Source organism: Lonchura striata, chromosome Z (genome assembly GCF_050655825.1).
Source record: "Lonchura striata isolate lonStrDom1 chromosome Z, ASM5065582v1, whole genome shotgun sequence".
NCBI lineage: Eukaryota > Metazoa > Chordata > Aves > Passeriformes > Estrildidae > Lonchura > Lonchura striata.
Genome location: NC_140740.1, coordinates 76,830,175 through 76,856,117, shown reverse-complemented (window position 1 = coordinate 76,856,117; position 25,943 = coordinate 76,830,175).

The following is a 25,943-nucleotide window of genomic DNA, read 5'->3' as shown; positions in this document are numbered from 1 at the left end:
CTGAAAGGCCAAAATAATGTTATTCTCCATGCTGAATAACCCAATCTTATGACTTCATTAGCCCTCTGATCACCTTTGTGTCTTTCCTATGGAATTGGTCCCACAGCCTTCCTGTTCTGGGGACCCTGGAGCTGGATTCAGTACTCCAAATAGAATAGGGAATAGAGGGGGAGAATAGAGGGGGAAAATCACTTCCCTTGAGCTGCTGGCCATTCCTTTTGATACAGCTCAGGATGCAGCTGTCCTTCTGGGCTGCTGGGTCATGTCAACATTCTTGTAAACCAACACCTCTAAGTCTTTCTCTACATAGCCGCCATCAATTCATTCACTGTCCAGCCTGTATTTGCGCTTGGGATTGCCCTGATACAAAGCCTACACTTGATTTTGTTGAAATTCATGAGAATTATGCAGGCCCACCTCTCAAGCCTACCAAGGTCCCTCTGGATGGTTCCACTTCCCTGCAGCAACTGTATTGCACAGCTTGGTGTTGTCAGTGACCTTGCCGAGGTCAATCCACGACCCAGTCCCATCATATGTGTCACTGACAAAGATGCTAAACAGTGCCAGTCCCAATGCTGACCATTGAAGACACCACTCATCGCTGCTCTCCACTCTCTAGCCTTGGAGTGAGACCACCCAAGTCCTTATCCGTCAAGTGGTACATCCATCAATTCCATGTCTTTCCCTTTTAGAGATGAGGATGTCATGTGGGTCAGTGCCCAGTGCTTTGCTCAAGGCCAGACAAATTATATTTGTTTTTCTTCCCTACTCACTTAGTCTGAAACAGCATCATAGGCAGCCACCAATTTTGTCAGGCATGATTTGCCCTTAGTGCAGCCATGTGGGCTGTCACAAATCACCTCTTTCTTTCACATGTGTCTTCACATGGTTTCCAGGAGGATCTGCTCCATAATCTTGCTGGACCTTGAGGTTAAACTGTCCAGACTGTAGCTCTTCCCTTTTAAAAATGGGTCTCAAGTTTCCTCTTTTTCAGTCAGTGAGAACTTCACCACACTGTCATGACTTCTCAAATATGATTTATCATTTCTTAGCCATTTATTTGGGTAGTTTCCTCTGTTTTTAAACCTGATCTTCTCCTAGAGCAGGCAGTTCTTCATTCTCCTAGTCCCTGGCTTTTCTATCTGAGACTTGAACAATGTGACTGGTTTACTCACCTGTGAATATTGAGGCAAAACAGTCATTGAGTACATCAGTCTTCTCAATATCATGAATAACTAGGTCTCCTGTTTCTTTCTGGAGAGAGCACACATTTTCCCTAGTCTACATTTTATCACCAATGTGCCTATAGGAGCTTCACTTGTTCCCCTTGACATTCCTGGCCACATTTACTTCTATCAGGATTTAAGCTTTCCTAAGCTGATTCTTGTCTGGAATTGTTCTGGACAGTTTCTGTGCATTCCTCACACAATGCTTTACACTGTCTATAGGCTTCCTTTTTGTATTGGACTTTGTCCAGGAGCTCTTTATTCATCCACACAAGACTTCTAGAATTTTTACCTAGCTTCCTTATTGGAATTTGCATGTTGGAATGCATTACTCTTGAACTTGGAGGAAATGATCATTTAATATCATCCATCTTTCTTGAGCTCCTCTTCCCTCCAAGGCTCAATCCCAATGGCATTCTACCAAGGAGGTCCTTGAAGAAGCCAAAGCCAGCTCTACTGAAATCCAGTTCAGTGAGCTCCCTGTCTGCTCTCCTCTTTTCCCTAAGGATCTTGAACTCTGCTGTTTCACAGTCACTGCTTCACATTGGGCTTCACATTCCCCACCAGGCCCTTCTAGTTGGTGAGAATAAGGTCCAGCTTAGTGCCTCTCCTCCTCGGCTCCTCTATCACTTGGAGAAGGAAATTACCATCAGTGCATTCCAAGGACCTCCTGGATTGCTTGTGCTCTGCTGCGTTCTCCCTCCAACAGGGTTTGAAAGCTCCTGAAGTCCACCATGAGGATCAGGGTTTGTGAGCATGAGGCTGCTCATATACATCTGTAGCAGGCCTCGTCAGCTCTGTCTCCTTTGTCAGGAAACCCCCACAATAAAATCCCCTGTCCCTGCCCCCTTCACTACTAATCACAGCCACCTCATCATCCACTCCCAAGACAGACCTGCAAGCACATCCACATCCATCCAGTGGATGACACTTCCTCCTTATCTTCCTGGACAAGCCTACCAAGAGCAGATAGTCTGTCAGAGACCAGCAGGACTGCATCAATCTATATGGAAAGTTAAACCCGGAACTCAGAGTACAGCAAGGCAGGTAGGGTGGCAGCTTCTCAGGTAGGGGGTCAGAACAAGGAGAGTAGAGCAAGTCTGATTCTGGAAACCACATCAGCAATGAGCCCAATGATCCCTGAGCAAAGTCACAGGGACAAAGCAGGTCTGAAGCTGAACCCTGAAGTAAAGACTGGGCAGGGTCTGACACAGCAAAGCACATGGCTGATCATGGGCACAGCTGTCGTGGAGTACAATTATCAACTGCCTGAACTTATCTGCAGCTACCAAGCAAAGCCAGGAGCTCCTGTGCTGCTTTTCACCACTCTTTCACAGGACTTTTTACATCAGTATCATCCCAGGCTACACAGAACATGTAGCCTACACAGAAAGAATATCAGAACCAGCCTTGAGCAGAGGCAGCCAAATATGTAACACAGATAAAAAATCTAGGATACCAGGCCTCAGTAAAGCTTTTAAAGGTGCACTGGACTCCCATAGGGAAAGTATTTTCTTTTCACTTCATGAACTTTGTAACTTGTTCAGAAGAGCTGAATTCATTCATATCTCCCACTTTGTCACTTTAAAACAATGTAGTATGAACATACGTAGGGACAAGAAACTACATAAAAAAGAGTGATTTGAGGTTCAGAACTAGAAAAGAGCAGAACCAGCCAAAGAGCAGTTTTGGTTCAGTAAGTTTTCAGTGGCTTACTTGGTAGTTCGAAGTGCAGTATGTTCAGGTCTTTTTGTATTTGAACCAAGAGAAACAAATGCAAATCTCTCTTTGGTTAGAGGAGATCAGCTGCTGCAGTGGGAAGAAAGTTATTTCTGGAGTCATCACATGGATACAAGAAAGGAAAGTTACTTCTCTTGTGCTTACAATGTTTACTCCCTGCTTTTTGGCAGAATCCAGTTAGGTAGGAAGGAAAATTGTCACAGAAAAAGAACCTGTATCACGTTGCCCCAAGGTAAGACAGCAGCCCCCATGTCTAGAGAAAAAGAATGTATTCCATATTTTCATAAAAGAGAAATCCTCAAGCTTATCACTTCACTCAGCTGGCCCAAATTAGATTTCCCCCTGCCATTTTCTGAAGCTGCAGCATAGGTAGGTAAAGGCAGGACAAACCACGCACAGTTCTGTCCCTCACAGCAGTGTTTGAGATACCTAATTTTCAACCTTGCTACCAGGCCAATAGAAAACAGGTGAGCTGGACATTCTTTTCAAAGTGGTAAGGAGCAAGTTCTGAGAATGTGTAACATTTCTCAGGATTGTTGTTTTGAAAACATGTAGAGAAATTCAGAAATTAAGAAGTCAGAATTCTGTCAAAATTGTATTCAATCTCCATTAAGTTTTTTTCTTGAATAATAGCATTATTGAATTGCTGAAAATGTTAAAAGCTTACTCAGTATATTATATATCATAAGAGACAAAGAAAACAAGATAGATACAAGTCTCGGGGTAATGTTACTTCAGTAGTTCTACTGCCAAGATGTGGGCTACCTTTATGCAAATATAAAGTAGTCTGCACTGTGTAATTCTCTCCTTTGAAATGTCATTTATTTAAGTCTTTATTTTTCTATGGTGTATGAATATACAGTTCCATTCAGATAATATGAAACAGCTAAATGATCTGCAATTGATAGAAGCACATATTACAAGTTTAGCTTGGCTTTAATGTAAAAGTCTAAAAGTAATCTGTCTCAAAACTTTGATGACAAAAAGATTTTGAATATCTTATAAGCATAGACAAGTACCTAGCAGAGTGTCCTCCTGTCCTTCTCAATTTCTATAATATAATGACCCTACACTAACACTTTGCTGAGAAAAATTCACATACCAGTTCAGCAAACCAGGTGCAGTCACGGGATGTGACTATTCTTTGTTAGACACATTTCAAGAATATTTTTTAAACCAGCCAATGAGCCTGGAAACAGACCTGGATGCATAAAATGAAAAATTCAAAGCCGAGCCTATAAACAGCTCTGTGTTTTTTATTTAGCTAATTTAATTACATGAACTTAAAACAGACTAAACAGCAACATTCTTCTATAACTTGATGTATTTTAGATGCTGTGAGTGTTTTCTTGTGGGAGAGAGAAGAGAGGCACACAGAGCTCTCTCTGAAAGCAATTAAATACTAATAACAGAGAGTGACATCATGCTGCATGACTTCTTCAATTAGAACACCAAGCCATTTCTGACTTAATCATTCCCACTTGTTAATTTGTTCTCTAGAAGTCTTAGCAGACCTGCTTCTTGTCCCTGTTTATAACAGGATTTCTGATTCTGGCACCTTTTAAACAGAATTTCAGTTGGATGCAGCCTTCTATTAAAACAGAATCCTGTATTTTTTTCTTATAGCAGAACAGGACAACAACAACTCACATGAAAAAATAATAAAAAGTAAATAAATTTCCATAACTGCTTTCATTTGCTATTTAGCAAGAGTACAGACAGAATCTCCTTCTGCTGAGACTAATAACAAGTTTTGCCATTGACTGCAGCTGAAAGCAAATTTAGTCCAGTTTATGTAAATTACTGTACACCTTCCCAAGAACTCACCAAGTTTGTAAGAAAATTATGATTTTATGTCTAATGTACTTAAAGTACTTGGGGAAAATAAGGAGAATTTTAACACTAAACATTTAAAGAATATTACCAGAGTAAGAATAAGCAGGGGTATTCCTATTAGCTATACAACAATAACTATGTGATTTGGGTCTTGCTCTGCATAATTATTTTTGGTTCTCTAACCTGAAGATACTTACTGTTCTGTGTTCATATTTATGAATATCAACATGTTGTTGAAGCCTTCTGTGTTTTCAATCTTTTGTGCTCTAAATCTAAATGACTGACATTTCAACTACCTATTTCAAAGTACTACAACAACAAGTTACTACCCGCTTCCTTAAAAGTCATTAATAACTTTAGAAAGATAAATTTGAGAATAAATCCTTGTTTGACTCATAGAGGTAATTTTTGAAGTCATTGTACACTATTGATTCAAAAATCCTTTCTAATAATCAACCAGCCTCTCTAATAGTTATTACAGCTCTTAATCTTGCATATGATTCTGACTGAATTGGCAGTGTTTGTCAGGGTAATTGTTTACAAGGCTGTCAGAGCCATAACTGGGCCTGTGAGGTGGACTGAGGCTTCTCTGAGCTGAACTTGTCCCGGGCAGTGTAACTGAAGACAACTCCACACTGATATATATATAAAAATATTATGACTTTTTGCAAAAAATATGCAAGGAGAGGAGAGAAAGAAGAAAGGAGGAAAAATATAGGTGGTGAATAAACATAAAACATCAAGAGAAAAAACTAAAAAACAAGATCTGCAACAGTTTAGGAGGGAAAAAAATATATCATTGCATTGGAAAGGGATAATATGATTCTAAAATATCATTTTTCATGAAACTTTACAAGCTCAGTATCTTCGAAATGAAATTCAGATAAACAAGTAAAATACTAGAACTTCAAGACCTCATCTGAACTGAAGCTTCTATCTACCTTTTTAAGGACATATTAATTTATTTTCTCTGTGATATACTTCAGAAACTTAAGCCAATTAGCCCTCCATATAGCCCTGCACAATATATAGTATCCCTGTTTTATACATGAAGAAGGACTAAGTAACTTGGATTAGACCAATAGAAATTGATGCTTCAGAGCCAAATTAGAGATTTTTAGTTTCTAGTTCTGTGCTCTGACCATTAAATCACATCTGTCCACCCACCCATAACTATTAACAAACTGACTTCCAAATTAACAGTGAAACACAATCTTGCAGTCCTCCTGCAGAATCCCTCTTCCCACTTCTTCCTTTTTCAACAGAGTGCTCACAGACTTTATTTCCTAGTGAAAGCTGAAATACGGAGACCTACTTGAGGTAAGATATTAATGTGGAAAAAATCCCTGTGTGACAAAAGTGATCCAGAGCTTTCTGTGGTGCAGAAGGTCGTGCATCTGGCATCTGCACCTGGTGAAAAGCTATTCAAAAGAAAACAGTGGAGCCATTTTCCAGCGGCTACATGTGTGCCTCCCACAGAGAGCTGCAGCTTCTGGATATGGGCAGGAACTCTGTTACCACTCTGTACTTTTTCAACAAGAGAAACTTATAAACGTATAACAATTTAAGTGCCTCTTCGTTACTAAGTATATTGGTCTGTTAGCCTGGTGTGCATCACCTTTCCTCCCAGTAAAAAAATCTCTAATAATAATCTTCATTCATTATTGTTCATTTCACAAGGGAGTTTAGGCGTAGAAATGAAACGTTCCAGTTAGATCAACTAGTGCTCTATTTTTCAGATTACTAAAACCTAATAATTCAATGAGCTTCTTCTAAAGATTTCACTAGATACTTGTTTCTTTCTTCTATTTTTCTCTGTTTTATCACTTATTTTTGTGTAGCTATTTTACTTTTAATTGACCAATGTGGGAGAAATCCTCATCCCTTTGCTGTCAAAGGCAACGGTGAATATCTCCCTTTGCATCAAGGTTTTACCACACGCATGTGATACATGTGCAGTGCTCAGTAGCTTATTGCTATTTTAGAATATTCCAAACACACTGCCTTTCTATCTGAGAGACACACATCTGCTATATACTTCACAGCAGTAAATTTTCTAGGACAGATGGAGAAATCAGTGTTTGCATAATTCCAGTGGAGTAATTAGGGTGACACCTGGATGCAGCATCCTTTTCAGGAGTTGAGAGCCACCTTGCTAGGATGTAAAGATATAAAAATTTTACCATGGGAAGAAAACAAACATATTTTACTCCTTTCCTAGGCTTGCCACATCCTACAAGGAATATAATTGATGGGTCACAAATGAGTGTTATAATTTGGAAGAAAGTACATCTCACTGAGCAGAGATATACAAGGTACAAGGTATACAAGAGATGTGAAGAAGATACAAATCCTACTTAGAAAAGCCCAGAATATAGGGGAGAGGAAAAGCAGGGAGGTGTACAGACAGAATGATAGACAGATAGATTGGTTATAATAACAAATTACATTAGGGCCACTGTTTTGAAAGACTTTCTGTGAGCCAAAAGTTTTTCTGATAAGTAGATGCCCTTTCAGAACATGGAGATTTTTTTCTGAACAAATACCACTGTCTGTTTGGCAGACTGAGGTGAAGCCAGGTCATAGCCTACCTCCAAGCTTTGAGGTCTGGATTCTCTCCCCCTCACCACAGCTGCTGCTGGGCTGAGGAGAAAGCCAGGCCCAGATAATTAATTTCTGTTAATATAGCACATCAGAAAAATTGCATCCAGCATTTCTGCCAAGGCAGAACCACAAGATGTTTGCCAGTTGTGTCAACTGGTATCAGTCCCATCCTTACCTCCTTCATTAAGTTACAAGATATTAGTAAGGTTAGTAAGATCAGAGGACTGGATTTGAAAAAGATGTTGGAAAAGCCTGAATCACCCAGAGCTTTGCCTCACTTGGAAGTGCAGGTGCTGCAGTCATGTTGAGTGCTGCTGGGTGACAGTTCAGCTGACTTACAGCTTGATGCTGTAGCACTGTTTCTCAGCCTAGCAGTGCACTGTGACAGAATGTGTATGCACATTTGCCTTGAGATTACTCTTGTCCTCTAAATTTGATATAGAAATGGGCCATGATAGTTATTATTTTCTGTAACTGTTTCTATATCTGTTCCATATGTCTATGAAAATATTTGCTGAAGGATTTAGAATCATAAAATCATGGCACATCTCAAGTTGTAAGGAATCCCTAAGTACCATCAAGTCCAACACCCGGCTCCTCTCAGCACTATCTAACAGTAAATTGTATTACCAAGAGCATTGTCCAGACTCTTCTTGAATTCTGACAGGCTTGTTGCCATGACCTCTTCCCTGGGGAGCCTGTTCCTGCCTCTTCTTCAGGCAAAGAATCTCTCCCTAATGTCCAGTCTAAACTTCTCCTGATTCAGCGTTGTTTCCTTTTCTCTTGAAGCTGTAGACTGCAATAGGATCACCCCTCAGCCATCTCTTCAAGCTGAACAATCCAAGTGACCTCAGCTGCTCCCCACAAGTCTTGCCTCTAGACCTTTGCTGCATCTCAGTCACCTTCCTCTGGACATAGTTTTATTTCCTTATGTTGTGACACATAGTTTCATTTCCTTATGTTGTGTCACTCACAACTGACCTATCACTCAAGGTGAGGCTGCCCCAGCTCAGAGCAGAGCAGGACAATCCCCTCCCTCGCCTGGCTGCTGATCTGTGCCTGGTGCTCCCCAGGACAGGGTTGGCCCTTCTGGCTTCCGGGGCACATCTTCCCATCAATCCAGGATGCAGAATTCCTTTCCCTGGGGCTGCCCTCTAGCCTCTGATCCCACAATTTGTAAATATAACAAAGATTCCCCTACCCCAGGTGGAGAATCCAACACTTGTTAAATTGCATTCAGTTAATGATTACACAGATCTTTTAATTATCCAGTTCTCTTTCCACACTCAACACAGTCTACAGTTCCTCCTAGTTTAGTATCACTGGCAACCTTACTTAATGTACCTTCAACTCCTCTATCCAGATCATTTACAAAAAAACTGCAGAGCACTGCCCCTAAACCTGATCTCTGGGGTACTCCACTGGTGACTTTGCAACAAGCCTGTTGAAACCTCCTTCACTACAGCACTTTGGACCAGGCCCACTCACCAATTGTTCAACCATCCTGTTACAGCCTTGTCTAGTTTATATGCTTTGTGAGACAGTATCAAAAGCTTTGCTAAAATCCCAAACCACCAATCTCTTGGCCAGCTAGATCTGTGGCCTAGTCACAAGGAAATTAAGTTCGTTAAGTAAGACTTTCCCTTTGTGAGCCTGTGCTGGCTATGACCACTGAAGACTGCATTGTCTCTCAAATGTGTATCTATAAATCCCAGGAAAACCTTCTCCCTAATTTTGCCATGCAATAAAGTGAAATTGACAGGACTGTATTTACCAGGGTCTTCCTTCTTACCTTTATACTTCTTTCTTGAAAATTAGGAGACTTTATAGAATTATAGAATGGTCCAGATTGAAAGGACCCTAAAATCATTTAGTCCAAAATCCCTGGCATGGACAGTGGCATCTTCCACTCAAGCAGGCTGCTCAAAGCCCCATCCAGCCTGACCTTTAACACCTCCAGAGACAGGGCATCCACCACTTCCCTGGGCAATATGTTCCAGTGCCTCACCACCCCCACAGCTGCCTCACATTTGCCAGTTGAGTCTTCAGACTGTGGAAAAGTAGTGGAGAGAGGTCTTGTGATGACATCAACCAGATCTTTCAGTACCCTGGGATGAGTTCCATAGACAGGGCTTATAGACAGGTTCATAGACATAAACTTATGTGCATAGACATAAACTTATCCAGCTGGATCAGAAAGTCACAAACAAGTTCAGAGTTAACTGGGAGTTTATATTTCCTCCAGGTATTATCTTCAAGCTCTCCCACCTCTGGGACCCAGGGATGATTATTGCCATTGAAGACAGGGGCAAAGAAGGTGTTAAGCCTCTTTGCCTTGTCCCCATCCCAATTTGTGAGGTGACCAGCCTCGTCAAGTACTGGGTCAGTGTTATCTTTGCTTCTCTCACTGCTAACATACATTAAAAAGCTGTTTTTGTTGTCCTTCACAGTGCCAGCCAGCTGTAACCCTAACTGAGCTTTAGCCACATGTATTTTCTCCCTGCAATGGCACACCCTAACTGAGCTTTAGCCACATGTATTTTCTCCCTGCAATGGCAAACAACATCTCAGTAGTCCTCCCATGTTTCTTGTCCTGGTGTCCAATGTTAATACACTTTTATTCTCCTCCCAAGTTCTAGAAGATCCCTCCTGGCCCAAGTCAGCTTCATGACCCGCTTGCTTGACTTCCAATACGTCAGAATTGCCTGCTTCTGTCTTAAGACAGGGCTCTTTAAAAGTTACCAGCATTCATGGACTCCAACACTTTCAATCTTCAGTTGTACAGCTCATTTTGTGTATCCTTTGGCAGGGCAGGAAGAGCATCTTGAATTAATGTGGGTCTTTATACCCAGTGTGCCTATACACTGGTGGGATCTGCAAGACAGAGGTGGAATTCCCACTACCATGGGCTGCAATCTGTGTGGGCCCCTCACACCATGGTCTGACAATTACAGTGGTGTTCATGTTAACAGTAAAGTTCCTGTTGATGCCATCTGTGTCCAAGCACGTCCCATCAAACCAACCTGGCTGCTGGATGGCATTTCACATAGGCTATTACCAGGTGCAGCCCAGTGCTGGCAGTCAGGACAAGACCCAGCAGCAGACCTCCCAGCTGAATTTTCTGAGCTTGAACTTGGTCATGGACAAGGTGAAATCAGCTGCAACAGGTCTTGCTTCTCAGAGAATAGTCTGAGATGTTCATCCTTCACCAAGGCCTTGTCTTCTCCAGACCTGGTTAATCTGATTCTCCCCTGGGGTCATCTATCACAGACCTCAGGTAGAGCTCCTGAAGTTGAGCATTTTTCTCTCCTCACATAAAATTCTCCTGAGTACACAAAAATATAGTTTTGTCATGTTTCCAAACATACAATTACCTAGTAATTAATGAAAGATTGGTTTTCTCATGCTGGCTTTCAAACTGAGTGAGTAATTAACTTTCCTTCTTTTGCAAAAAGGAGTATTTTCTCAGCTTCAAGTCAGGCTCCAGACTGTGATTCATTTAGGTTTTCACAAGAAGCCAGTGAGAAAAGAAGGATCCTGGAGTCACTGTAAATACATTTCCCAGATGTATTACACTTCAGTTGGGATTTGTACAAACGGTCTTTGAGACTAAACGAACCCCACTTATCTGCAGTGCAAGGCTGCCTCTATTGCATTTTCTGTTTGTTACCACAAGCAGTAGGATGACAGTTTGATTACATTTATGATGTTTAAGGAGCCAGGAATTCCCTTCTGTTACCAGAAGAAGAGAAATCACTTACTCTGAAACAAAAGAGCCTGAAAGTTCATTTTTTGTGCCTTAATCAATAGCTCTTCATGAATGTTTTATTTTAGAGATTAGAGGAAATTATCTCAGGCTAAAGGTATGTGGTTATGCATTACCATGAAAAAAGTGGTATTCCACACTAGCACACCATTCAAGGACTGCAGTTAAAACCAAAAAGAGTAAATGTCACCAAGCCATAATTCCTGTTCACAACTGCAAACTGATTGAAATGCATGACCTTCTTGTACTACAAGTAAGAATCAGCCTTTCTCCAGAGGACACAGCAAATCCAAGTAGCGAGACTCATACAGCATGTAATTTGAAAAAGAAGTAATGAACTTAAAAGGAAATATAATTCAAATAATGGCTGCAGCGTATTTTAAAATTAGAGTCTGCCTTCAGTGCAGTTTCAGAGCTCCCACTGAAGTCTCTAAAGTGGGCAAGCAAATAGCAAAATGTGGGGCTTGATCTTCAAGTGACTGCTACAGAAGGCACAAAACCTCTAACTAAATTCACAATGAAATGGATACGTTCAGCAGGACCTTCTCTGGAGAATGAATAAAGCATGTCATTTTGTACTGATTTTAAGTGGTTAATCATATCAATCTTTCTTTTGCTTTCTTCTGCTTATCGATCATATTAATAATTTTTGGTAAAAAGAGTAAGTTCTGCTGGAATCAAAACAAAAATTCTCATCAGGAGAGGTAAGGCTGTGTCCAGTCCATTATTAGCTTAATCCAGACAATGCCATCAATTTTACTTAATATGTGTTACCTCATGTCAAAATTTTCTTCACGTCTGTGAGAAGAGAGGCAAGATTTGGAATGGTTGGAGAGGACTGTGGACGTGATCATCTTTATGAAGATTCTTGAATCTTTTCCTTGCTTAATAAATGCAGCAGTGGCATCTCACATTGTCCTTTACTTTAAAATGTCTTTCAGAGTTTATCAAGCTGCTCATGATGGATGCACTCTTTCTGAGCATACTAAAACTATATACATATATTAAAATGCAGTTTAATTATGATGTAATTCCCAGAGCAGGTAATAATTTATTTGGTAATACCAGTGACATCTGTCTACTGATTTCCTCTTTTAATTTAACTCACAAAGTACTATTTTATTCAGAACTCATGAATGAGTGTTCAGCAGTCTGGTACTTACTTTATTAAGAAAAATAGTTTCTTAATAAAGAACAAAAATTAGTACTTCTAATTAATTCAATTAGTTTCTGATTGAAATTACTTTTAATTGTGATAAAATTTCAGATCTCAGAAAAACATTTCCCTTACAATGAAATCCTTAAAACAAATAATTTTTTAAAAGACAATGGCAATTAACCCTGTTTTACATTGGCAAGAGTAGAGAGGAGAAAAGCACATGCAAAGGCTTATCAGTTTTACATTAAGTTAAATTTGGTTTCTGCAGTCCCTGAGCCACCATTAGCTACTGGCTTAGGTAGGGATAGGTATCAGTCATTCATGGGTATCTTAGCAAATATAGACTTACATATCTTGAATGAAATATAACTATATAATAATTATATGTAAAAATATATATTATATATATATATAATTATATATATATAAATATTGTTTCTGGAATGAATCAATATATAAAGCACTTTAAGAGAAAAAAAAACCCAAAGTTTTCTTGGAAATTGTGAGGCAATGCTGCTGCTTCTTCAGGCAAAAGCAAAGAAGGCCAATTCTTTATTGTATATCTTTGCATAAATTTTCATTTGAATCCTAAGTAACTAACTATTGCAAATCTACCTACTTCTAACACCATGATTTTAATTTCCAGAGGTACTAATTTTTGGTTTCTTTGACTTATTTCCAAGCAAAAAGAAGCAGGATTAAAATCATTACTTCCATGTGCAAATAACTGCCTCTGTTTCATATTTCTACGCCCTTTGAAGGTTAATTGATTATTTCCAAGATGGTCTATTTTAAAGATAATGAAGTATATGTTAAGAAGTTACTTTGGATTAAGCCAACAGATAGTCTCTTCTAGATCTAGTTGTGCAAGTTAAAGATAACATCTCCTTTTTTTCCTTCTATTTTATTCTAACATGTTTTGCCAGAATTTACCAAACTTTGCAAATGTGAGCAGCCAAGCTATCAGCACCATTCACTCATTTACAGACCAGCAGGGTCAGGGAGACAGTTGGATGAGTTGAAGCCTTCACGGGCTGAGATAAATACAGTTTAATTGGGAAAGCAAAAGCCATGCAAACAGGCAAAGCAAAACAAGGAATTAATTCACTGCTTCCCATGGACAGGCAGTTCAGCCATCTCCAGGAGAGCAGGGCCCCATCACACATAACAATGACTTGGGAAAACGAATGCCACCACTCCAAATGTTCCTCCTTTCTTCTTCATTCCACCAGCTTTATAATTTAAACATAATGTCATACAGTCTGGAATATCCCCCTGGTCTGTTCAGGTCACCTGCCCTGGCTGTGTCTCCTCCCAGCTTCCTCACCATCCTGGTAGCACAAAAGGTCTTGGCTCCACGCAAACCCTGCCCTGCTCAGCAACAGCAAAAATATATCTCCACTATCTCTGTTCAGCACAAATCCAAAACTCAGCCCCATGCTATCCACTGAGAAGGTTAAAGCTACCCCAACCCAAAACAGCACACATCCTTAGTCTATTCTGGCCAAAGCCAGGCAGATAAACACCACCAGTTTATGAAAACCTAGCCAATAGGTGGTAGTGAAGAATTTGAGATTATTATCATCAGTTGGAACTGTTGTTTGTGAAATGAGTATTCAACCAAGAAATGAGAAAAATAGAAGGTTTAGTATATTTAAAGAAAAATGTTGTGAACGTGAAATCCCTCAGTGATCAATTTTCTGTCCTGCAAAAGACATGCATGGCTTAGTGAAATTAAGTAGTTGCTGTGTTTTGCTGTGCCATGTGAAAAAGACAGGCACTACAGTAACTCACCAAATACAAAACATCATAAATTGTGTATATAGCTTGGGTTATCATAATAATTTTTTTGACATGACATCAACATAAACAATATCTAATAGAAAAATCTTCCTGAGATGTGCTACAAACTGTTCTCCTTATTGAACAGTATATGAGTAGTCACAATTATTTTTTTACTCAGAGCTTAAGTGTCTTTTTGCTTAATAGTTGCCAAAACCCATGATAGTTGCTTTCTATTTTCTAATGTTTTAAAATTTTAGTTCGAGGTATTAAAATATTTTACTAAATAGGCACTATCTGTGACCAGTTGAATTTTTTATTTATTCAGTAATAAATCACACATTAAAGGCTGAGGTATTTTTTGCTATTCTGACTAGTTTCATCTAGTTCATATCACATTGTTGCAGATCTCAGATTATTTGAGCATGCAGCAATATTACTGACAAAAATACTTAAAATTCCAAATGTATATGTTTATCTTCATAAGTAGTTATGAATGGGACTCAAGAAGTTATTGTTTTGGACTAATGTAAGTTAGTTGTGTGAGTGATTATAGTAGGTAATAGAGATGAAGGGGAGATAATATAGACCTAAAGTAAGAGTTGCATGATTTTATATTCAACTATTTATTTCAGTACGGTAGAACTCTATAGCTATTTTAGAAACATTTGCTCCTTATTCTTAGGATTGAAAACTCTATATAAGGACAAGCTGCAAAAAGGAGCAGTCAGTCTGCAGTTTAGGAACATTGCCTGGAGAATGCAGGGTTGGTACTACTCCTGATTATGAGCCACAGCTCAGAGTTGGCTTGTAGAGCTGCAGCCGGCAAGAGGTGAGAAGGAGAAATTCTATAGCAACTTTATCAGTGCAAAACTAAACCAGGAAAAAAACAATCTGGGTAAAGTCCTCCTGAACTTGATTTGGGCAGGCTAGACTGAATGATCTCCGAAGTCCCCTTATAACCTGAATGATTCTGTGATGCTGTGATGATTCTGTGATGATTCTGTGAATGTGCAAAACAAGCAGCAGCAGCCTTCCTCAAAACTATTCTAGACAATTTTACAGCAAAGAATTCTTCATTCCAAACTGCTTTTGTCAGCAGGGAGGTTTTGTTCTTTGAAAACTTTCTGTGTTTGAAGTTGCCTTTTAGCCAAATTCAACTTTCTGTTTTGCAAGCTCCATTCCTTGAGGATATCACAGTAACCCTTTTGAAGGGTGGAACATTCTTAAAAGCATCCCCAAAAGTGTTTCTAATTAGAGCATGCAGCAAATAACTTGAACATGTGTATTACAATCTCACTGAACTTCAAATATGTGAATAATCAACAGAACAGTTCAGAAGGTGAAAGTTAAAACCATATTTAGGTGTTAGGTTTGGATTATAGTACAGAAAGGCAAAGGGAAACAGTGTCATTGGTCCACTTTTGAGTCTGAGGAATTGTAGTCTTTATTGTAAGGTGAACATTTTGGCAGTCTTAATACCTGAATGTTTGGTAATCACACACTAGAAATCCAGGATGAGTTAGGAGGAACTTCGCAAGGTTCTCTGAATAAGATACAGCTCCTTGCCATCAAAATTTATGAGCTTTCCAAGCCTCCAGGAAAGTTAGGCATGAAAGTGCATTAGAAACCTTGGACATACTAAGTGAAAGAAAAAATCCGATGTAAAATTTACACTGCTAATACAATGATCTAAAATACAAGTTGACAGTGTCTTAAGGCAAGAATGAATGATACCTAGGAAACAAAATGAAAAAGACAGGCCGGAAGCAGATTTGTAAAAATCTGAACAAGATTAAGCCTGAGAACAATATGGAATCATACAGCTCACATTTCTATAGTGGTACAGAAACTAATTCAGAGAGCTGAAGTAGGATGTAATGTTCTGGAGAATATGGCATATCAAAAGCCCAAACTCAAGAAGAAAAGCCTTCCTCAAGAGGAGAGGTATCTGTAGGACAAACTGCTATTCTCACAAAGTATTATTGTTTCTTAGACTATCAAATTGTCTATAAAGAACATGGCTATAGAGAAATCAACAGTTTTGTAAGCAGTTAATCCCAGCAGATCCCAAACTGATGCTATGTCAGAAAGAGTAGAACTATGATAGAGATTTAGCAGTCTTCTGATGAATCTCCTGAACATTTCTGAGTGAGCAATTGCTTTGTTTCCATCTAATGAGGGCAGAAAGCTGTAGGTTTTCACACTCTAAATAGATTATCAGTAAGAGAGAAGATTTCCTGGAAAGAAAGATTTCCTGAGGAGCAAGACTGGGGGTTTAGCTTTGGTGTCACTGGATGCAAGATCAAAGTGAACTTTGAGGTCTTTGGAAGGCCTGTGACCACTCAAAGCTTCAGATGGGATGGATTTGGTCACTCAGCATCTCATAACAAAATATCTGTCTGTCCATCTTCAGTCTTAAACTATGGCGAAGGTTAGACACCATATTGTAGGAAGAAGTCTAGGATAGACTCATGAATTTTTACATAGTTTTCACTTATAGACATACCAACAATTGATTTTCTTTAATTTAATCTCCCACTTTTACATGAATAAAGGAAAATAGAAAGGAAAAGAAAAATAACAATTTCAGCTCATATAACATCCACATGGCAAAAACCCATCTGGCATTTATCTTTGTTATTAATTGACTTCACAGCTAAAGATGTTAAAAAGGAGCTGTGTGGGAACTGGTAATAATGTTATTTCAAAATTTGTTTTCATTTAAACTCAAATCAATGTGCTATATTTAGAAATTTCATATAAAAATGGATTTAAATAATTTCCGTCTTGTAGTATTACTTTGAAAGGCTATCAAAACAGTCCTTCTTAATTTTGATAGGTTTCTTCTGTTTTCTTCTTTAGTTGCTGAAGTCTCTTTCAAATGAGCTTTCAAGTTTCTATTAAAAGGAAAAAATTATAATATTCTCATCAGACTTTTGAAATATTTCATACCAGTTTATTCAGTTCTACCTTCCCAGTCATTACATTTCCATGTTTCAGTGCAGAATGAGAGCCATTGTCTTTCAGTGAAAAATTATGTAAGATCTGCCTCCAAGGAATCAGCTTCCTAGAAGATTCTGTCAAACAATCTTTAAAAAAATGAAGTCTAGATATATTAGTGCTGACAAATACCTCTAGATTTTTGTGCTGATTTGTGCCTGGTTGATATCACCACAATTTCTTGTCCATATCTATGGATGTTCCACCTGATCTGTGCTCCTGCCTGTTATATGTTCCTTAGGCACAAGAGATTCTATCCTACCAGTTTCTGGAGCATTTCTTTGAAACTGATTGTACATTACCTACAAAATATACCTTATTTTATAATGTCCTCAAAAGGTGATGTTATACTCATAGCTTGCCTCTTTAAGCTTGCCTTTACTAAAGTAGTCTAGTACTCCTTGTTTTCAATTCCTTTTGTCTCATTTTGTTTCAAAAAGTCAAAGCATATCGTAATAGTAGCAATTTAATTTCCAAACCTTAAATTTTTTAAAATATGTATTTCCTAGGATTTTTAGTTTTTACAAGGAAAGAAAAAATCATCTTCGGGGAAAGCATAAAAACTTTCTAAGTCATAGCTTTACTGGAAGTTAGAACAGCAAAATTGCATTAGAAGTTACTGTGCATTTTCAACCTCAGTGGAAGCGTAGTATTGCAATTGCAAAATTAAAACATTTTATGTGATACAGTGTTATTATATAGCAAATTTTATGCTTTCCACTTACAGATTTGAAATTTTAAAAATTAGATTCCAGTTTGTTCCTGGGACAAGAACTACTCACAGATCTCCTAGAAGCATATTCCACATGTGTCTGTGATGCATGCCAGAAACAGTAAATGAATGTCATTTATGGTGGCTCTGTTGTTATCTACAGTTACAGAGACCAGAGGACACAGCTGTGCTTTTGAAAGTTTGTGAAAGGCATACTTATTGCTAAAGTTCTGTTTTAGCTAGAAGGAGAAGGGTAAGAAGCCAGTAACCCATGAGGGATTTTAAAGGAGTGACTAAGATGAAAACATAAGCTAGAATTCAGAAATAAAAAATTTCAAAGGATTGCAGCGTGTACAGTAGCTGTTGCCAATACTGTGGCGCAGGTATACAAATCCAGACTGATACACAAACCTAGATTTTCAAGAGAATATACAAGTTTGGGACTACATTTTTTTATATCGTCTGATCCCTACTGTCAGCACCACACAGGTGAAAATCTGGCCCCATGGCAAGCAGATGGCACACAAACCACTCTGTTTATATTTAAATGCATCTTCCAGATGAATTGATAGTGGGCTGTCTGTTGTGATTATGCAGATCACACTCATATTTAGCAAAGGTTAAGAAAAAGGTGCTAGCAAAATCCAGCTGAGTCCCAGTGAATGTCTGAGACCAGTGTTCACAGCAAATGTGGGTGGGCAGTCCAAAGCTGTTTGTGTATCCTGGCCAAGAGACACCACCAGGGATGCCAGCTGCTGGAAACCAGATGAGGAAGGCACAGCCAGCTCAGTGGCACAGGGAGTGTTTTCTCTGAAGAAAGCATTACAAGCAGAAGATACAGGTCAAAGTCCCTTCGTGTGTAACATTTTGAGACTTTTCCTAAACATTTGAGACTGCTTTGAAAAAATATGATTTGTTCAAAATTGTAGTGATTATCAAAATAACTACAGTGCAGCTCAATACAAAATATAATAAATAGGGACTTGGGGGGAAAATGTGCTCATAAAATTTTAAGGTTGAAAGAATAAAAGAGTTGTTTCTGGGGCTAACACATTTCACAGTGTTGTCAAGTTGTCAACTTTTTCTCATGTAATCCAAAGAAAAAGAGGAGGGGCAGAAAATCTCATTGAAACTGTATTTCTTCACAAAAAAAAAAAAAAAGCAAATAACAGAACTTTTCTCAGAATTCACATGAAACCAACTCCAATTTGGTATCTTTGAAAATTTCTTCTCTGGCTAATTGGGCATGAAGAAAGGAAGTGAGCCAGCATTCTTTTGTTGATAGCATACCCATGCCAATGAGACTTAGCCATAGCCTCCAGTCAAAGGCAGCTCTCTGGAAAGAGGATTCACAGGAGGGGACAAAGAATAAGGGATGGGTAGGAATTTGCTCTGTCACAGTACTCACACACTAGTATTTAGATTCTGACATTAAGAAAAAGTTAAACTTTCTAGAGAACAGGAGAGATAAAAGAAAATCCATCTCCAGGATGTTAAGACTGCAGTCTTAAATTCATAAATGAATTTGTTATTTGACAGGGAAGTGAGATTTGTCTCTTTTCTTTTCTTTTTTCTTTTCTTTTCTTTTCTTTTCTTTTCTTTTCTTTTCTTTTCTTTTCTTTTCTTTTCTTTTCTTTTCTTTTCTTTTCTTTTCTTTTCTTTTCTTTTCTTTTCTTTTCTTTTCTTTTCTTTCCTTTTCTTTTTCTTTTCTTTTCTTTTCTTTTCTTTTCTTTTCTTTTCTTTTCTTTTCTTTTCTTTTCTTTTCTTTTCTTTTCTTTTCTTTTCTTTTCTTTTCTTTTCTTTTCTTTTCTTTCCTTTCCTTTCCTTTCCTTTCCTTTCCTTTCCTTTCCTTTCCTTTCCTTTCCTTTCCTTTCCTTTCCTTTCCTTTCCTTTCCTTTCCTTTCCTTTCCTTTCCTTTCCTTTCCTTTCCTTTCCTTTCCTTTCCTTTCCTTTCCTTTTCTTTCTTTTCTTTTCTTTTCTTTTCTTTTCTTTTCTTTTCTTTTCTTTTCTTTTCTTTTCTTTTCTTTTCTTTTCTTTTCTTTTCTTTTCTTTACTTTCCTTTCCTTTCCTTTCCTTTCCTTTCCTTTCCTTTCCTTTCCTTTCCTTTCCTTTCCTTTCCTTTCCTTTCCTTTCCTTTCCTTTCCTTTCCTTTCCTTTCCTTTCCTTTCCTTTCCTTTCCTTTCCTTTCCTTTCCTTTCCTTTCCTTTCCTTTCCTTTCCTTTCCTTTCCTTTCCTTTCTTTTCTTTTCTTTTCTTTTCTTTTCTTTTCTTTTCTTTTCTTTTCTTTTCTTTTCTTTTCTTTTCTTTTCTTTTCTTTTCTTTTCTTTTCTTTTCTTTTCTTTTCTTTTCTTTTCTTTTCTTTTCTTTTCTTTTCTTTTCTTTTCTTTTCTTTTCTTTTTTCTTTTCTCTTTTCTTTTCTTTTCTTTTCTTTTCTTTTCTTTTCTTTTCTTTTCTTTTCTTTTCTTTTCTTTTCTTTTCTTTTCTTTTCTTTTCTTTTCTTTTCTTTTCTTTTCTTTTCTTTTCTTTTCTCTTTTCTTTTCTTTTCTTTTCTTTTCTTTTCTTTTCTTTTCTTTTCTTTTCTTTTCTTTTCTTTTCTTTTCTTTTCTTTTCTTTTCTTTTCTTTTCTTTTCTTTTCTTTTCTCTTCTCTTCTCTTCTCTTCTCTTCTCTTCTCTTCTCTTCTCTTCTTTTTTTACTTTTCTTTGGCATGATATTGAATGGTTAAGGAGAAAGAATCAGAAAGAGAGATACTGGTGGAAGCAAACTTTGCTCCCCCTGAGACAGGAGCAGCCAGCAGAAACTGAGTGACTTGCTCAGAGGACACGGGAAGGATTACAGATATCATGCATCTGGTCTTCCGTAAAGCCTTTGACATGGTTGCCCACAACATCCTTCTTTGTAAATCAAAGAGAGATGGATTTGGTGGGTAGACTCTTAGATTAATAAGGAATTGGGTAGATGGTCACATGCAGAGGGTGCTCCGGCTCCTCATGGACACCAGTGGCAAGTGGTGTCCCCCAGGGGTCTGTAGTAGGAATTTAATAACTTCATTAATGACATAAAGGGATCAAGCGCACCCTCAGCAAATCTGCAGGTGACACCAAGCTGAGTGGTGCTATTGACAGACCTGAAGGACAAGATGTCACCCAAAGGGACTTGAAAAAGCTTGGAAAGCGGTCCCATGGAATGTCATGAGGTTTAACAAGACCAAGTGCAAGGTGCTACACCTGGTCTGGGGCAACCCTGGTACCAGCACAGGCTGTGATGGGCAGATCACAGCAGCCCTGCCCAGAAGGACTTGGGGGTGCTGGGAATGAGAGGCTGGACATGACCCAGCCATGGGCACTCCCAGCCCAGAGAGCCACACGTGTCCTGGGCTGCATCCAGAGCAGGGTGGGCAGCAGGGCCAAGGAGAGGATTCTGCTCCTCTGCTCTGCTCTGCTGAGAGCCCACCTGGAACCCTGCATCAGCTCTGGGGTCCCAGCACAGGGAGGACAGGGGCCTGTGGGAGTGGTTATCCAGAGGAGAATCACCAAGATGATTAGAGGGAAGGAGCATCTCTCCTGTGAGGAAAGGCTGAGAGAATTGGTGTTGTTCAGCCAGGAAAAGAGAAGGCTTTGGGGTGAACTAATTGTAGCCTTACATTTCTTAAGGGGAGCCTGTAAGAAATATGAGGGGTGACTACCTACAGGTAGTTATAGTGACAGGACAAGGAGCAACGGCTTCAAACTGAGAGTACATTTAGATCAGATATTAGGAAGAAATTCTCTCCTATGGGAATGCTCAGGCACTGGAATAGGTTGCCAAGAGCAGTTGTGCCCCATCCCTGGGAGTGTTTAAAGCCAGGTTGTATTACTCTGAGAAACCTGGTCTAGTGTGAGGTGTCTCTGTCCACACCAGTGGGGTTGGAACTATATTCTCTTTAAGGTCCTTCCTTCTCAAGCCATTCTGTGATCCTAAGTTCAGCAAATTTTAGAATGGCTGCAAATTGTCCAGTTAGCTGTCAGATAATTAAATTTTACTTCATGATTGAAAAAGAAAAAAAGCAAGTAATGATGAAAAAGTCTGGGCATTTAATTCTCAGAGAGGATATCTTTTTTCATAGGTGATATAATGTTTGTATTGGATCTATATCAATATACATTTTAAGCTAGGATCATACTAGTAGATTGTGTCTTCAGACTAGCTTAAAACTATTCCTCAGCTCCTCTCTCTTTGCCTTTAAAAGTAATCATTGGTAACAAAAAATTCTATTTGCAGAACATGGGTTCCTCTGCTAGCTGAAATTCAGTGCAAGATAGAAATACATGATCAAAAAAATTATTTAATATGTTGATGCTGCAGTGGTTGCAGTAAAATGAAAGAGGGAAAGTTTTCCTCAAAAAAGCAAATACGTATTTCCTGAAACACTTACTAGATAAGCAGATATGTGAAATTAAGAAGATTTTTACTTTCTTAATTTCAGAAAGCTCCCTAATTTCCATGTTTCTACAGCCCCATTTTGTTCATTATAAAGAAACAATCACAAAAGCTAAATGATATTTAAGAAGTTATAGGGAAACAGAACTCCATAATTCTGAACACAAAAAAGCTGACATGGACTTCTACACCCAGGCAAGAGTAGAATCATCCTGTATCACCAAAATGTGCATCAATGGCTACATTTTATAGAACTACTTTCTCAAAATAGACCTGCCTTATAAGTACTTTGGTCAGTCATCATAGACTAATGAGCTGCTTTGCAATAAAATAGGTAGTTTAAAATTATGAGGTATCCTAGTATTGTGTATGGTGCAAAATGATGATGAAGAAGTAAAAATGCTGTGAAGATGACCTTAGCCAGGTGTTCATCATCTGCTATAATAGCAGTTGCACTCTCAATGAAAGGCTGACAGAGACCACCAAGTGGAGAGGAAAACAAATGGTTCTTGATGAAAACTTAATGGAAATAATAGAGAATATATTTAATTTATAGAGATCAGAGACGGAATGAATTTAAATACAAATATTTACTATATTAACTTTTGTAAACAGCAATAAAACATCACAACAGGTGTTTGACAAAGCCTGCATATTTTTTTTTTGCCTTTAAAAAGTGTAATTTCAATATTTGTTTGTATTTTCATTTGTTGAAAAAAGCTTTAACAAATGACAGGCTTTAATCTTCCATAATGCTGGAAACAAGACATTCTTTGATAAGAAGATTTTCCCTGCTTAATATTCTTATTCTTTAAAAATGTAGCAAAAATTTAATTGTGGAGGATCTGCAATGACCCTGATAAAAATAAGAGGCTACAGGGAAAAAAATTTGCTCAATCATTCTTTTTCTTCAGTCACAAAAGCAAATACTTGGCTTGCGCACACAAAGTAGGAAGATTAGCCCAAATCCAGCACACAGAAGGCATCTTTCTAGAAACTTCAAGGAACACTGAATTCTGAAGAAATTCCACAAGCCTCCAGCAAAAGTCTAGCCTTTGTTTAATCACAAAAACCCAACAAGAATAGTCTAATTAGTGGCAAATAGCAAGCTCCTTCATAGTCTCTTACCCATAGGAATAATTCATACTCTGGAATGTGGAATGACTCCACAGCCACTGACTATGCATCTAACCAAAGATGCTGCAAGTGCATCTTGGCTAGAGGTGCAGTTGTGCAGGCAAAATGTGCTGATGAAACCAAAAAAGAAACATAAAATGAATGTCCTTATGTCAAAGGCTGACAAAGGAATAAACTGAGCTGAGGGAAAACCATGGAGAGCTGAGTGGTGGCTGTAAGAATGAGAAAGGTGGGAAAGGTGAAATTCATTGAGTGGTCTTCAAGAGGCAGCTGCCCCTGTCCTGTGGAGGGTTATCCCCTGACTCAGACCTCTCTTGCAGCCTCAGAAGTTCTTAATTCACTTTTAAAAACTCAGAATTAATCTAAATTGCTCTTTCACTGCTCTTTGCAATATGCTACAGTGGATTGTTGCCTGGTTTTCTTAGGACCAGGAGCTATTTTCTTAAAATCTGATGTTATTTGCTTAAATTCGCAACACTCTGACATTACAAGATGACATTACAAGATGACAGTGCAGAATAATGACTGTCTGCTCCTTTATTTTTAAAACAAAGGCTTAAAAGACCATAGTCTGTCTTCTGAAGTCTTCTCATGGAGACCCAGGGGCTTACAGCCCTCATGGAATGGTTGTGTACCTGCATCATGCAACAGAATCTACTGCTATTGTCTGATAAATGTACCTGGTGTTTGCGTCAGTCTTTCTGTTCCATAAAAATAATGAAACTGAGCAACACTCCGGTTATAGTACCAGGGCTTTTCTTATTTTCAATAATAATGTCCAGGACAAAGTAGATTTTTAATTGCATAAGGTTTCCATGCTGGATAAAAGATTACACAAGACTAGAGTATTCGCAGCATTTTGACAATTGTTCTAAGCTCCACATTTTTCTAATGTCCTTGAAATTAGCAGTTATACACATTTATGCATTATTACATATTGATTAAAAGCAACACTACACATATCAGGGTGTCATGTTTTCTTTAGATCCTCTACATAGACACTTCCATGAATTTAAAGTTCGAAGTATAGTCAAATCACTTAAAATCCATAGCCATATATGTAATTTCCTCTCTTTTGAGTAATTGTCAATAGCAGTAAGCACCTATTTCATTATTTTTCATGAGACAGTATATTGTAATTATTTAGCCAAAAGTTAAAATTTTTCCCAAGATGATGTTACTGTCATACATCACTTCCTCATCTCCCTGCTGACATTGCTCCCACAGGGACAGTGCTTGGACCAAACCTGTCCAACTGTCCTAGCTTGCAAGGCAAGATGTATTCTATTTGGCATCTGTTAGAGGTGTGGCAGTTGTCTTTTGTTAATTGTGCAGCTTTCTTTATCTCTTCCACAAACCAATGCTCCCTCCAGGGAAATATTTTCTGTTAATGGGCCATTGAGTGTCACTGCATGACTGATAAAAGTTACAGCAACTAATTGTGAGATGCTCCACCCAGAGGGAGGAGCCAAGAATTCCTAACTGGATATAATCTGAGGTTTTGGGACACCAGACTCAGCCTTTCCACTGGATTCCCAGAGGAACAGCTGGCTTTTCCACTGGATCTTCAGAGGAAGAGTACACCTTCCTACAGGTTCACTGCTCTGACAGAACCACATCTGCCACCCCAGGAGGATGCAGCCACAATTCCAATTGGACTGCTACAAACCCTGTCCAACAGGGTGTCAGGTTGTATTCTTATCTGACAGTGGTTTTTCTTTTATACTATTGCATATATTTTGGGGTTTTTCACTTTTCCTAATAAATTTTATTTCTGACTTGGAGTCTCTCACTGGTTTTGCTTTCAAACCAAAACAACAACCCAAAGGATTCAGATGCTTAGCAATGCAAGCAGGAGTCAGACTTTGACCATTTACTGAGCAATTAGATGAATCTGTATTACACATAGTAACACAAAGGTAGAGTAGATTTATCCATAGTAATTCAGTGGAATTCAAACCTCAGAAACACTAAGGCAGTCTACAATCAAAGTGCTGATTCAATTCTGAAAGAGTAATATTAAAAAGAAAATAGTACATTCTCATAATAAGCTGCAGGTAATTCCAAGAAAGAAGTTTAAGAATAGATGTAGCATAAAAAATGATAGGCAGGTAATTATTTCAAAGAACCCCAAACTCTGAGTTTCAGATTAACCACAAGCTTAAGTTTTATCTAACAATTACCTCACCCAAAGCTGATTTAATAATTTGAACTATACAGCATACAAACCTCATACAGAGCAATACCCCATCTCATATATAGTGATAGCCCATATATTCAAGCATATGTGAATAATTTTAAACCACAAACCAATATTGCAAAATTCTATCATACTTTTCTTTAAGTTTGCCTATAGTTAGAATAATATGATCCCAGAATCTTAGTTTTAAACTACACTGCGAGTAAAATGTTGGTTTAAAAGATGTTATAATGAAATGAGATGTAAATCTACAGCTACAAAAATCCAAATGTTAATTCAGTGAAGAAAAATTACAGCTTTTTTGGGATCAGAGAGGGCTTTGAATGTACAGTAGTTCATTTGTTAATGAATGCAGAATAGCC